The following is a 16,115-nucleotide window of genomic DNA, read 5'->3' on the forward strand; positions in this document are numbered from 1 at the left end:
ATTACAACAAAACTCATTATTGATTCAAAACCTTTTAAGTAAAAGTAAAAAATGAGGGTTATCTTCCAACATATAGTTGTACCCATCCAGTTTAGTAAGCAAAACATCCCATAATTACTTAGTGGTGTAGATTTCACGAAATAAGCCTAAAATCCTAATTACTTTGTAAAACAATAAACTTAACAAAAGATGTGATGACTAGTTGCTTCTTCCATTGATGATATTGTTAGATATAAGTCATGCATGATAATTTCCATATAACGAGGAAGTTGGTTCATTTTTTATTCTTCCCTCGGTCCCTTATAGTTTGAATTGATTGATTACACTTGGTTAGATGCTTTAGAATGCTCACCCTTACTCATATTTATGACCATGTTCTTAAGCATATTTCATTCCACCTCAAGAGCAATGATCTCATTCTTATGTTAAGCCAAAGTGCCCATAATAACAACAATTTGGTTAGTCACTTGATATTCATGTTCATTTGCTTTTTTTTCTTATGGATGTGAAGATTGAGCTTATGTTGCCTTAAATAGCTTCCTCATGACTTGGAAATCACATCTAATCGCCTACAACTCCCTATTATCCATCTAAGAACTATGATAGTCCAAGGTCTAATCCAATTCTGAAATATCATTATTGCCTACAATTCCTTGCTTTGATTCATCTTCAAGTTTCTAAGTGCCCATAATATATTCTAGTTTAACTCAGAGTACTCCAAACAAAACACCCAACATAATTTCTCTATTTAAAATAAATAGAAGGATAATGAATGACAACGAGGATTTAAGGAATAAGTCTTATGAAAACAAAGTAAAATTGAACCTCCTAAAGATTGAGAGAAATAATGAATAAATACAACAATGGGCATTCTTCTAGATCCACGAATAGTGAATTGAATGGACAAATGTGGCTTCAAACAAAACCTCTCAAACTTATCCAATCCTCTCTTAACAAATTCCTAACAATAAATAGATTACATGGAAAACAAAGAAGTCTCCAAATCCACACTTTGAGGAACCAACTCCTCTAGCAAAAGTTTTTGACATTTTCAGTCAAATGAATTTTTTCTGATACTCCCGCATCATACTCCCAAGGAACATTTTTTTCATGATCTCTTGATCATGATTCTTTTGCTACTAAAGTCCTCTAGCATCCCAAACCTGAAATTGATTTTGTGCAGTCTCTCTACTCCAACTTCCATTATCAACCATATTCCCATAGCTATAGTGATTGATGCTTCTCATCCACTTGAGAGTCTTTACCCCTGATCTTGCTTCTTTTACTTTTTCTTGTTTTTGATCGTTGTCTATTTGAACTGAACCCATTACTCGATAAAATATTTGGAACTTACACCAATGGTTTCTTAAGGTTCCAAAATATTCAAAATCCTGCTCCATGCATCCTCTGTTACCAGCTTTATCTTTCGATTATTCCATCATTATAATTATTGTCCCCAAATTGCTTCCTCTAGCTCTTCAAGTGCAACAATCCATATTCCCTTGTCTTGCTAACTTGTGGAAGTTATATAACATAGTTCCTTTGTTGCTTTCGTTGTCCACATATCCACTATCTCAAGTGGAATCATTTCATCCTCACAATTAAAACTATAAAAATAATATTCCATAAGCAACCCTTTTACTACAACAAATTCAAAATCTTACCAATAGTTCACTGGTTCACTATGCTCATGCTGAATTCAACTATACTATTTGTCCTTTCACTTTTTTCTTCACTTCCTTATTGATACGATGACTAATATGATTACATGTTAAACTCTGCATTCCTAGTAATCTCCTCTGCTTCAACAATGCCTTGTGTAAGACTTGTAAAAACTCTTATTCTTCCATTCCAAACCAGTCATATGTTTGGCTCAATAGGGTTTACTGACTATTTCCTTTTCCAAAACTTATATGTTCATTTCAAATTGCTCCGATAAGCATATTTTCATTTTGTAAAATAAAATCAACATTTAAAATTTTAAAATTCAGAGTCAAATTGTACTTTGCATTTGAGTCAAATTTTCATGTCCTTCCACTGTTATTTTTTCCTCCATAGTTGCATTGGTGCACTCCACTATCAACCATCTCACATTCCTGCAATTTAAGTCATTTTCGAGCCAAATGACTCCCTCCATGCCTTCAATTGTGTCATACATCTCATGGCTATCTTCAAAGGCTTTTCACCTTGTGCCTCTATTGTTTTAACCTGTCTCTTTGACACTTGTCACTTGATTAAAAATTATGTTTTCGTCAAACCAGAAACCATATTGATTATCATACCTCTTATCACCTTGAAGAAATTTCTTCCATTTAGTTGTCAACATGTGATGTGTGAGAATTACAAGATTTCTCTCCCATTTCCCTTCACAAATCTTCAAGGTATCTAGTTACTGGAAAACTCCATCACAAGGATCCACCTGTTGTTTGTCTTGTTTTAAAGGAATACTCCATCCTTTGTTTACAAAATCCTTATGTTGATTTGATGTTTCTCCAAACTCAACTAGTCCTGAAAGTTTATTTTCCATGTTGTTATCGTGGGGAAGACTCTTACTTAGAACCCTATTGTTGTCTTCAAAAACAATACTTTGTCTACCTTCTATTAACACATATTCACATTTATTCAACAAAATGGAATTTGCTTTAGGTGAATTCATTACCTCAATATCTCCTTTACTTCCAGGTTGTTGTAATGCATCTACCAACAATTTTTGTCCTTCACTAAAATCTTCAGACATTTCCTTTGAGTACTTCTTCTCGTCCTCACTCATCCTTTCCCCAGCGTCAAATATGTCTCGTTGTCTTTTTTATCATTCTCAACAAATGTATAGCTCTTTGTCTCTTCATACACATGAGCTCCTTCTGAATTTTTTGCAATTTCTTGACTATACTAATCATCATCATCATTATTCTGCATAATAACTTCATGTTCAACATCACTCTTATCACTGCTTTAGTCTGTTATGCCTTCCTCATAATTGTCCTCACAAATTACCCTTTTCCCTTTCTAATTTGTATGAGACATTAATGCCTCTTCTTCCATAACAAGTTCTTGTTCTTGATTCTTCATTTCCTTAGTTGAAATTCTTTGAGCTAAATTATTCTAATCAAATTCTCCTTTACTATCTTCACATTGACTTGATACACAATTATGAATAACACATGTTTTCTCCTCTCTTCCCAATTTCCAATTGTTTCCAAAATTTGACAAAAATCCCTAAAAAATGATCAACTAAACACTTAACGAAAGAAAATAAAACCAGTCAAATATACCTTTGTGTTTCCTCTCATAGACTTGAAGAGTTCCATCCTGAACTTCTTCAATAATTTCTTAAATGTTGTCTCCATAAATTGTTCTCATAGGTTGCTCATCTTAGAAACTTACTAGTCCTTGCGACTCTCCATAAGAAAAGCTCTACCTTAATGAAATCTCGATTTTTTCCACCAACTTTGACATTTGTTTAACTCCATCGTCTTTGGTATACGCAAATACATACTCACACAAATAATTAAAATTAAAATCACATGACCCTTCAGTGTCTGAAGATACCACTAGCATCATTCCTTTCATCCCATCATCATTGTCTTCTTCTCCAAGGATTGGTCCTTTTTTCTGGTTTACAAATGGATTCTCTCATCTCATACTCAACTGCCCTGAGTGCCTCCTCTCTCTACTCTCTGCATTAACTTATCAAAAAATAACTTCTTGACAGGCCACTTAACCTTTTTCTCTACATATAATCCTTGTTTTAATTCTTCTTTGATTCCCTTTTGTAGCAAATTCTTCAGGGTGTTGAGTTCTACCTTTATCTCATCCATATCTTTATCTAACTCCTCATCATTAATTCTCTTCTTTCTAACTATTTTGGCATCCTTTTTCTTCTTACTGTGGCTACCTTCTGAACTCTTCCTTTGGTTATTTGTAGTCATCGCCATCTTCTCTTCTATGAGATTCTTCATGCTCACTATGAGCTGCAACCAAGCCTTCTCTCATATCAAGCCTCTTTTCCTACTACCAATACCTTACCAAGCTTCCTCCTAATATTAGAATTTTGGTACTACTGGTTCTTCCTTCTAGAACCCTTTGAGCACTCCTTTGCTCTCCTCTGGCTTTTGCACTTTACAACATTTCTTGCTACATCTTCCTTTGCCACACTCATTTCCCTTAAAAGCTTTTACTTTATCTTTTCTCCTCTGCCACAAATTCTTGGTTGTTACTATTACCATTGTATCATTTTTTCTACTACTACTTGCTTCAACAATTACTTGAAAAAAAAACTCATTACTTGTCATCCAATTTCTCAGTCTTCCTTACTAGTAATTTGTTGTTTATGATCAGCTATGGTTTGAATTATTCTCTAATTTGTATGCTAGTAGAAGAGGGAGGCATAATATTTTTGCGATAAATTACTCCCATAAAATTATGTAGAATCCACCATTGTGTTATTTTTGGGATTAAGAGAAATTTATTTATAGCCAAAGTTTTCCTTGGCGTTAAGCATTAGAGAGTTTTTGGCTAGCTAATGGGGGAGCACTATAGGGAAGTAAGACATCTTGAGGGATTGTTTAGTAATGAAGGAAATCACATTCCTTGTGTTATGCAAGGCTGAAGGTAAAGAGAGGCTAGATAGTGAAATTGTTGTACAAATAGAGAGTGAAATTGTTGTAGAAATAATAAGCTCAAAGATAATTCATTGTCATAGGTTCTATCTTATAATATTACACATCGTTAGAACTTAGTGCATGTTATACATAGGATCATGTTGGTTCTACTTACAAAACTTGTAAAAGGGACATCAATAGTTAGTGACATTAAGGTATCAATGCATATATTGTAAATATATATACGTAATTGCAATAATATACCCCTCACACAACCACCTGTCATTGATATTGATGTCTACAACTTTGATAAATATCGCTATTGCAATTTTTACTCATATATTATATATCATATGTTACTCATAAATTAAATTATTAAGAAAAAGTCCTTAAAAATGCCTAAACTTCATTAATTTATAGATGAATACAATTATTAATATTAATGAATATACATAATATTGTACTTAATAATAAAAATAATATTAACAAATTCACTACTTTAGTATAACAAATAACACACATCATATAATTAATTCCTCTCTCTCTCTCTCTCTCTCTCTCTCTCTCTCTCTCTCTCTCTATATATATATATATATATATATATATATATATATATATATGAAATTTTATATTAAAAATTACAACAAAACTCATTATTGATTCAAAACCTTTTAAGTAAAAGTAAAAAATGAGGGTTATCTTCCAACATATAGTTGTACCCATCTAGTTTAGCAAGCAAAACATCCCATAATTACTTGTTGGTGTAGATTTCACGAAATTTTATATTAAAAATTACAAAAAAACTCATTATTGATTCAAAACCTTTTAAGTAAAAGTAAAAAATGAGGGTTATCTTCCAAAATATAGTTGTACCCATCTAGTTTAGTAAGCAAAACATCCCATAATTACTTGGTGGTGTAGATTTCACGAAATAAGCATAAAATCCTAATTACTTTGTAAACAATAAGCTTAACAAAAGATGTGATGATTGGTTGCTTCTTCGATTGATGATATTGTTAGATATAAGTCATGCATGATAATTTCCATATCACGAGGAAGTTGGTGCATTGTTTGTTCTTCCCTTGGTCCCTTATAGTTTGAATTGATTGATTACACTTGGTTAGAGGCTCTAGAATGCTCACCCTTACTCATATTTATGACCATGTTCTTAAGCATATTTCATTCCACCTCAAGAGCAATGATCTCATTCTTATGTTAAGCCAAAGTGCCCATGATAACAACAATTTGGGTAGTCACTTGATATTCACATTCATCTGCTCGTTTTTTTATGGATGTGAAGATTGAGCTTATGTTGCCTTAAATAGCTTCCTCGTGACTTGGAAAATCACATCTAATCTCCTACAACTCCCTATTATCCATCTAAGAACTATGATAGTCCAAGGACTAATCCAATTCTGAAATAGCATTGTTGCCTATAATTCCTTGCTTTGATTCATCTTCAGGTTTCTAATTGCCCATAATATATTCTAGTTTAACTCAGTGTATTCCAAACAAAACACCAAACATAATTTCTCTATTTAAAATAAATAGAAGGATAATGAATGAAAACGAGGATTTAAGGAATAAGTCCTATGAAAACCAAGTAAAATTGGACCTCCTAAAGATTGAGAGAAATAATGAATAAATACAATAATGGGCATTCTTCTATATCCACGAATAGTGGATTGAATGGACAAATGTGGCTTCAAACAAAACCTCTCGGACTTATTCAATCATCTCTTAACAAATTCCTAATAATAAATAGATTACATGGCAAACAAAGAAGTCTCCAAATCCACACTTTGAGGAACCAACTCCTCTAGTAAAAGTTTATGACATTTTCAGTGAAATGAATTTTTTATGATACTCCCGCATCATACTCCCAAGGATAAATTTTTTCATGATCTCCTAATAATGATTCTTTTGCTACTAAAGTCCTCTAGGATCCCAAATTTTATATTGTAGCCTATCATTTTATTTATTATTTTGTTTTTGTTTTATTACTGCCTACAACCATCTAGGATCCCAAACCTGATTTTAATTTTGTGCATTCTCTCTACTCCAACTTCCATTATCAACCATATTCCCATAGCTATAGTGATTGTTGCTTCTCATCCACTTGAGAGTCTTTACCCTTTATCTTGCTTCTTTTACTTTTTCTTGTTGTTGATCATTGTCTCTTTGAACTGGACCCATTACTCGATAAAATATTTGGAACTTACACCAATGGTTTCTTAAGGTTCCAAAATATTCAAAATCCTGCTCCATGCATCCTCTATTAGCTGCTTTATCTTTTGGTTATTCCATCACTATAATTATTGTCCCCAAATTGCTTCCTCTAGCTCTTCAAGTGCAACAATCCATATTGCCTTGTCTTGCTAACTTGTGGAAGTTATATAACATAGTTCCTTTGTTGCTTCCGTTGTCCACATATCCACTATCTCAAGTGGAATCATTTCATCCTCACAATTAAAACTATAAAAATAATCTTCCACAAGCCACCCTTTTACTACAACAAATTCAAATTCTTACCAATAGTTCACTGGTTCACTATGCTCATGTTGAATTCAACTATACTATTTGTCCTTTCACTTTTTTCTTCACTTCCTTGTTGATATGATGACTAATATGATTACATGTTACAACTCTACATTCCTATTAATTCTCCTCTACTTCAACAATGCCTTGTGTAAGACTTGTAAAAACTCTTATTCTTCCATTCCAAGCCAGTCATATGTTTGGCTCAATAGGGGTTACTGACTGTTTCCTTTTCCAAAACTTATATGTTCATTTCAAATTGCACCAATAAACATATTTTCATTTTGTAAAATAAAATCAACATTTAAAATGTTAAAATTCAGAGTCAAATTGTACTTTGCATTTGAGTCAAATTGTCATGTCCTTCCACTGTTATTTTTTCCTCCATAGTTGCATTGGTGCACTCCACTATCAACCATCTCACATTCCTGCAATTTAAGTCATTTCCGAGCCAAATGACTTCCTCCATGCCTTCAATTCTGTCATATATCTTATGGTTATATTCTAAGGCTTTTCACCTTGTGCCTCTATTGTTTTTAACCAGTCTCTTTGACACTTGTCACTTGATAAAAAATTATGTTCTTCATCAAACCAGAAACCATATTGATTATCATACCTCTTATCACCTTGAAGAAATTTCTTCCATTCAGTTGTCAACATGTGGTGTGAGAATTACAAGATTTCTCTCCCATTTCCCTTCACAAATCTTCAAGGTATCTAGCTACTTGAAAACTCCATCACAAGGATCCACCTGTTGTTTGTCTTGTTTTAAAGGAATACTCCATCCTTTGTTTACAAAATCCTTATGTTGATTTGATGTTTCTCCAAATTCAACTAGTCTTGAAATTTTATTTTCCATGTTGTTATCATGGGGAGGACTCTTTCTTAGAACCCTATTGTTGTCTTCAAAAACAATACTTTGTCTACCTTCTATTAACACATATTCATATTTATTCAACAAAATGGAATTTGCTTTAGGTGAATTCATTACCTCAATATCTCCTTTACTTCCAGGTTTTTGTAATGCGTCTACTAACAATTTTGGTCCTTCACTAAAATCTTCAGACATTGCCTTTGAGTACTTCTTCTCATCCTCACTCATCCTTTCCCCAGCTTCCAATATGTCTCATTGTCTTTTTTAATAATTCTCAACAAATGTATAACTCTTTGTCTCTTCATACACATGAGCTCCTTCTCCATCTTTTGCAATTTCTTGACTATACTAATCATCATCATCATTATTCTGCATAATAACTTCATGTTCAACATCACTCTTATCACTGCGTTAGTCTGTTATGCCTTCCTCATAATTGTCCTCACAAATTACCCTTTTGCCTTTCTAATTTGAATGAGACATTAACGCCTCTTCTTCCATAACAAGTTCTTGTTCTTGATTCTTCATTGCCTTAGTTGAAATGCTTTGAGCTAAATTCTTCCAATCAACTTCTCCTTTACTATCTTCACGTTGACTTGATACACAATTATGAAAAAACACATGCTTTCTCCTCTCTTCCCAATTTCCAATTGTTTCCAAAATTTGACAAAAATCCCTAAAAAATGATCAAATAAAAACTTAACGAAAGAAAATAAAACCAGTCAAATATACTTCTGTGTTTACTCTCATAGACTTGAAGAGTTCCATCCTGAACTTCTTCAAGAATTTCTTCAATGTGTCTCCATAAATTGTTCTCATAGGTTGCTCATCTTATAAACTTACTAGTCCTTGCGACTCTCCATAAGAAAAGCTCTTCCTTTATGAAATTTCTGTTTTTTCCACCAGCTTTGACATTTGTTTAACTCCATCATTTTTGGTATACGCAAATACATACTCACACAAATAATTAAAATTAAAATCACAAGACCCTTCAGTGTCTGAAGATACCACTAGCATCATTCCTTTCATCCCATCATCATTGTCTTCTTCTCCAAGGATTGGTCCTTTCTCTGGTTTACAAATGGATTCTCTCATCTCACACTCAACTGCCCTGAGTGCCTCCTCTCTCTACTCTCTAGATTAACTTATCAAAAAATAACTTCTTGATAGGCTACTTAACCTTTTCCTCTACATACAATCCTTGTTTTAATTCTTCTTTTATTTCCTTTTGTAGCAACTTCTTCAGGTTGTTGAATTCTACCTTTATCTCATCCATATCTTTATCAAACTCCTCATCATTAATTCTCTTCTTTCTAACTATTTTGGCATCCTTTTTCTTCTTACTGTGGCTACCTTCTGAACTCTTCCTTTGGCTATTTGTAGTCATCGCCATCTTCTCTTCTATGAAATTCTTCATGCTCACTATGAGCTGCAACCAAGCCTTCTCTCATATCAAGCCTTTGTTCCTACTACCAATACCTTACCAAGTTTCCTCCTAATATTAGAATTTTGGTACTACTGGTTCTTCCTTCTAGAACCCTTTGAGCACTCCTTTGCTCTCCTTTGGCTTCTGCACTTTACAACATTTCTTGCTACATCTTCCTTTGCCACACTCCTTTCCCTTAAAATCTTTTACTTTATCTTTTCTCCTCTGCCACAAATTCTTAGTTGTTACTGTTACCATTGCATCATTTCTTTCTACTGCTACTTGCTTCAACAATTACTTGAAAAAAAAAATCATAACTTTTCATCCAATTTCTCTTGCAATTTCTCAATCTTCCTTACTGGTAATTTGTTGTTTATGATCAGCTTTGTTTCTCAATCCTAGTTCAAAATATCCATCATGTACTCTACTCTATTGGTTCCAGTATGCAACAACTCCACTTTGTTTTATTCCATGATCTGCATACTAAAAACTACCTTTCATAGTCCTCACGGTGGCATATTACTACTCCACTTCACTTGTCTCAATCTACATAAAAAAAATCATGCATGGCACTCCCTCTATAATTCACGCTTTGCAATCATGAGTTCGTAATTCTTCGCACCATTATAAATATTTATCACGTATCAGCAATAGAGATCTAATTAATAGATCACTAAAATTACAGCATCAATTACTCGTCCAAGCACTAGCTAATTACAAGCATCATTAAATACATAATCCACTATCCAAATCGAAGGGTGTATTGTACATCAAATTCATCAATACGAATGTTGGCGGTGCCTTCTCCATATTTAGCCCTTAATATTTAAGGTCAATGAAAATAATCCATCCTTCTCATTTCATGTCCAGCCCAATCTCCTTCATCTCTCCACTCTATGGCAAGTCGGAAAGCAAGAAGAAAATCGTACTGCAATAAGGCAAGTCAGAAGGAAAGTCATAAGGAACCCATGAGAATTATACTCTACCTATATAAGATTTAATATCATGCTCTGATACCAATAATGATGCAGGCCTAAGGCTTAAATTTACTTTGAGCATACTTGGTCAAATTGAAACTCATACCCTCAAGTCTACTTCAAAACCACCACAACCAAGACTTGGAACCAGGTTGCAAATGAGGACTGTGTTTTAATCAACAATAGCCACCAAAGCTAACACACACACACATACATGCATATAATCAAAAGGTAGGGGTATGCCTTTATAAAAACCACCAAGCTCAATCCTTTATCTACGAGTACTAAAAATAGTGTGGTCCCACTTTATTAGCTCCCAGCGCTTAAGCTTTCCTCTCACTCCAAGTAATGTGACCAAGGCTCGAAAATTGGTCCTCGAACCTTGACCCTTTACCTTGGAGTGAAATTCTTTTATCTACCGGGACACGTCCTCCCGACCTTAGCCACCCTTGCTTGTTGAATAATATGCAAAATTTAATCCTCTAGGAGACAAACTCCAGGATGTGAAATTTCCCATTAGTCACAGTCTCTCAATTCACCATTAAGTACTAACCCTAGATTCATTTCCAAGCGTGTAATGCCTTTTTCCTTTCAGGAGGAGTCAACACTCCCTCGTGCATTCCACGTTGGCCAGCGTCACACGCAACCACCTTTAGATGTCATCCCAACTCCACATCACCCCGACTCTTCCAAACTATGCGAAAAGGATTTTTCCTCCAGGAGACGGATTATGGGATGTGAATATTTTTGTTAATCGTTGCCTTCAAGATTTCATCTAAAGTGTACCCCAACTTTTGTCTTTTCAATAATACACCTACCTTTTCCACGTAACCACTCTATCATCTCACCGACAATATACGAGGTTCAGTTCACCCCGACACCCTCCATGTTTGCTAGTTGTGAAATCTACGCAAAATCTAGTCACCCTGGAAAGTCTTTCACATGTTACTCTGGCAAAATTTCACGGAATACCCTCCAGGACACATCACCTCCGGGACGTTCTATGATAGATACTTGTTGACAAGAAGCCTTAGAAATGTAATGTTTAGTTGAAAAGTACAATATTGAAATCATTATGAGGTTTAGCATGCTATGTATTTGTATAAGGGTCATGGTCATGGTCTAAGGACAACCACTACTATCTTAGGGACAACCATGTAACATTTTATTAATAAATGAATAACTATACTAATGAAAGGATTAAATCATGCCAAGATAAGAGGATTTTACAGTTAAAAACTAAAGTCTTAATATCTTAATCTATCTATTTATTGTACAAAGATATTCCTGTAGATAAGTCAATGATAGTTTTGAGTGGCTTGGATGCCAACCACCTTGTCATCACTTGGAAATATCACATGAAATTGAGAGGTGGGATGTATGAACATGAGCTCCAAAAATATATTACCGGACCTTATGGTTGTCCTTGGACCATGATCAAGGCCCTCACACTTATCCATGGTGTGCCAAATTATTTAATGGTGTCAATGTTCTGTAATTTGATGTAATGATTTGTTGGGTAATGATTCTACTTATAGAGCCCGTGTGGTAGCTTCAAACCCTATGCATATTACATGAACCATAAAAGAATCATTTAATACTAAATACGTTGCTTTCAATTTTTGGAGCATGGGTTCTGGCTTCAAAACCATATACCATGGAATACTTTGTAATGGTTCCCATATGACCATACTCAAGACCTTGAGAACCATCTACAATGGGAAAAATCTCCACATATATCCCGCTTGCTAGATAAATATACCCTTTAATTGGTGAGAGTAGTGGTTTAATACCTCCTTGCCCATAACTATTAGAAGCTTCATTTAGGTCACACGGCCCTCTTTCTCCTCACTCCACCATAATCATGATCTTGGGATCCATCTCTAGTCTAAAAATCTCCATGTAGATGCCTATATCCCACTTACAGGTCAAACATCCCTTTTAGAGAGTCTCTTTGGTTCTTTGAGATGACGTTCATGGAACAAATCCTTAACATTTTTAGACAACATATTTTATGGCAAGTTTGTTTAGTGTTTAAGGCTTCTCAAAGCTTTTGAACAAGTAAGCTAATCTTATAGTGGATGGACTTTGTTTATGACTATGAATTTAACCAGAATCACGTAGAAATTTCAAGTACAAGTAAAATTTCACAGATAATACAAGACCTTCACATAGTGGAACAATACCTTTAAAGATATTGTCTAGCCAAAATTATTATAATATATATGTTATTATAATGATTAAAAAATATTATTAAGAAGCATTATTTAATTTCATAATTTTAATGTGTGTTAAAAACATTATTCCATATTGTTAAAAATACTTCTTAATCACATTGTTTATATTATCAATAGTGGGTCGTGTCATTTTAAAAATTGAGCACATGTGGGACAATTTTTTAAGCCACGTGGTTCGAGTTTATGTTGTTAAAAATGTTAACCGCTACATTGAAAAAAACCATAAAAGTCATCAAATGACGAAACCAAAACACCATAAAAGCCATAAAATAAGGAACACATATTAGGAGAAAAAAAGCCACAAAAGCATCGAAAGAGGAAAACATATTATGAGACTTTGAATGCAGGGATTGGCGGGGTATTGGTGCCGAGCAGAAGCAATATCTGAGTTGCTGGAGATCCCGTTGTAGGTCAGTGACAGTGGACGAAGCTCTGTGCAGTTGAGAAGAGATGGCGGCATGGCACCGCTGAGATAGTTTTGGAAGAGATTAAGAAACCATAGCCGAGTGAGCAGGCCGACTTCCGAAGGAATAGGTTCGGTCAATTGATTTAAAGATTGTTGACACCTAATCCTCAGCGGTTGGGTGAACCCGGAATGTGAACAGTCATCAAGAAGATGAACTGATCAGTCACATTCATGTATATAAACAATAGCTACCTAATGAAATATACGAATCAGATTTTTGCCTAATCTGGAGTTACTCCTGGTCTGACATGGTATCAGAGCCAGTCCTAAGAATAGTCGTAACTCCTCTCATTGATTCTCTGCGCATGAATACCTGAGCGCTGCCTCTGTCCTGCGTCTCATTGATTGTCCTGAGTCTCATTGATTGTCCTGCGTCTCATTGATTCTCTGCGCATCGGTTTCGCTGCCTCTCCACCCCTGACAAAGGCTCAGATCCCAGCATCGGTTTCGCTGCCTCTCCACACAATTTTGGTTGTTTTCGCTGCCTCTCCACACCGTATACCTTGCTGCCATTACGTTGAATCCCGCTGCGTTGAAACCCTCTCTGGTTAATACTTCCTTGCTCCACAAATCGCCTGACATGGTACCTGTACAAAACAAATGTTTTTGGAGTGCAGTGTAACATACAAGTATGCGGTACACTCGTTTAGAAGCAGCAGGGACGAGTGGTTGATTAAAGGAGCGTGACCTGCAATGTTGACATTCATAACCACCGAATACAGAAGAAGACTCACTTCCCTTGTCTGGTATCACTCTCTCGCAGTTCTTACACTCTCTGTACCTGCAATTGTAGGGTTACTTAATGAGGAGATATTCACGATTCATGAATTGTTCATTTTTCTGAAGTCAGTGACCTGCCCAATACTGTAAATCTCAAAATTTCACAATTCGATAACCATTCTGAGCTAGTCGAATCCAATAAATTAAGGTCACCCAAATGTATCGCGTTGGGTACCAGAAATTTGAAGAATCCATTGCAACGATGGTGCAGAAGGGCAGAAGCAGGTCTGCATTAGCCATAGCGTAGGGCTCCAAATGGAAACGGGTTTGAAATTTGAATCGGAGTGGTTTTTGGAGCTGGCGGAACAGGCCTGAAGAACGAACCTGAGATGCCCGACATTGCATCCGCTCAACACTCGATTTGTTACTCACTGGAGTGAACGTGGCCTGAGCTTGTTATCCTTAACTCATCGCTTATTATTTGAGAGCACTGTAATTTATCATTTGAGAGCAGTTTTGTCATCGCTTATTATTTGAGAGCACTGTAATTTATTATTTGAGAGCAGTTCGGATTCTGTTTGTCATCGCTCACGACCGCAAGGATATGGTATGGTAACTGATTTGGTATTGCGCGTTTTATTCCATGTGAGTGTGAATGTCCGAATGGTAATGCTGTGAGTCAAGTATTGCGCAGTTTATGTAAGCAGTCTTTCAAAGCAGTCAAAGTATTGTGCAGTTTTCAAAGCGTTTATTTATCATTCAGAGTATTGCGCTGTTTTTCAAAGTGTTTATATATATCAATCAAAGTGTTTGGTATTGCGCGATTTATTACACAGTTTTCTTTTGAATGGTAATGCTGCATTGAAAAGTTATCATTTCAATGCTGATGCTTCTAGCAAACATTAGAGGGATTTGAAGGCTGTAACGTAAGGAAGTTTTTTTTTATCAGCAGAAGTATTTTTTTTACAGAATGCATTCAATCATCTCTATGGTAGGGATAGTTCTCACTGGCAAGGAGAACTATCCTGAATGGTCCCGGATGATAAAACACACCCTCATCTTCAATGAGTTGTGGAAGGGAGTGTGTGTCGGAGAAGGAGACAATGACCCAGTACAGCCTACATCAGACAAAGAGCTCGTCATTTGGGATAACAAGAACAACAAATCATATGCATTAATCGCAGCATCTGTAAATGAAGAAGTAAGTCGCCATATTTCATCATATTCAACTGCCTTTGAAGCTTTACAAAAGCTCAAAGAACTCTATGACTCACATTCTGCACTTGAAGTTGTTCAGCTCATGATTAAACTATTCACTCTTGAACTGAAAAATAATGATCCTCTTGCTCTTGCATCTGAAGTTAAATCCATAATGCATGATATCAAATCCACTAAAGTTGAGCTGGATATCCCTCTTATTGCTTTTCTCAAGGCACTCTATCCTACTTACTCCAATTATCTTGAGTCTTTACAAGCAAATGGAAATCTTAAAGATATAACCTTTGACTCTCTTGTGAAAAAGTTTGCTGAAAGGGAGAAAGCCTTTGGAAAGAAGACAGTCCCAGAATCTTCTGAAGAGACTTTTTGCCTTGCTCATAAAGAAAAGCATCCTGCTCAAGATTCTACAAGAGGAAGAGGTGGACGAAGAGGAAGAGGAAGATACTTCAGAGGTAAGGGGGGCAGACATTCTCAAGGAGAAAAAGCAGATCTGCATTGCATTCGCTGCAAACGAAATGGATCACATGATGCTTCTACATGCAAGCTACCATGGGACAAAATTGAGCAGAAAAAAAAACCAACAGAAAGGTAAAACTGATGATACAGACAAAGGTAAATCACCTGAATCCGCTCACTATATTGAGGCACAATGTAACATTGGAGTAAATGAAGATTTGTTTAATGCTTCACTTGCTTCTTCGAAAAATGATTGGTTGCTTGATTCAGGAGCAACCTGTCATATGACTCACAGGAAAGATTTTTTTGAAGATTTCACTGACAATGTTGATGGAGCAGTATACTTTGCAGATCAGTCAAAAATCAAGCCATCAGGGCTTGGCACAATCAGGCTTAAACTGCATGGTCTTCCAGACTTTCTTCTGGATCATGTTCTATATCTCCCACAGCTCAAGAGAAACTTGCTGTCCTTGGTCCACATCCGCCAGCAAGGTCACTCCATTCATATGTTTGATGGCAAGCTTGAGGTAAGAAAAGCTTCTGACCACTCACTTGTCATGAGGGGAATAGAAGAAGAAAGGCTTCTCAAACTGCAAGGAACC

This window comes from Pinus tabuliformis, chromosome 5_1, assembly GCF_031772625.1.
Source record: "Pinus tabuliformis cultivar Carrire ecotype Pingquan chromosome 5_1, CPIR1, whole genome shotgun sequence".
In the NCBI taxonomy this organism is placed as follows: Eukaryota; Viridiplantae; Streptophyta; class Pinopsida; order Pinales; family Pinaceae; genus Pinus; species Pinus tabuliformis.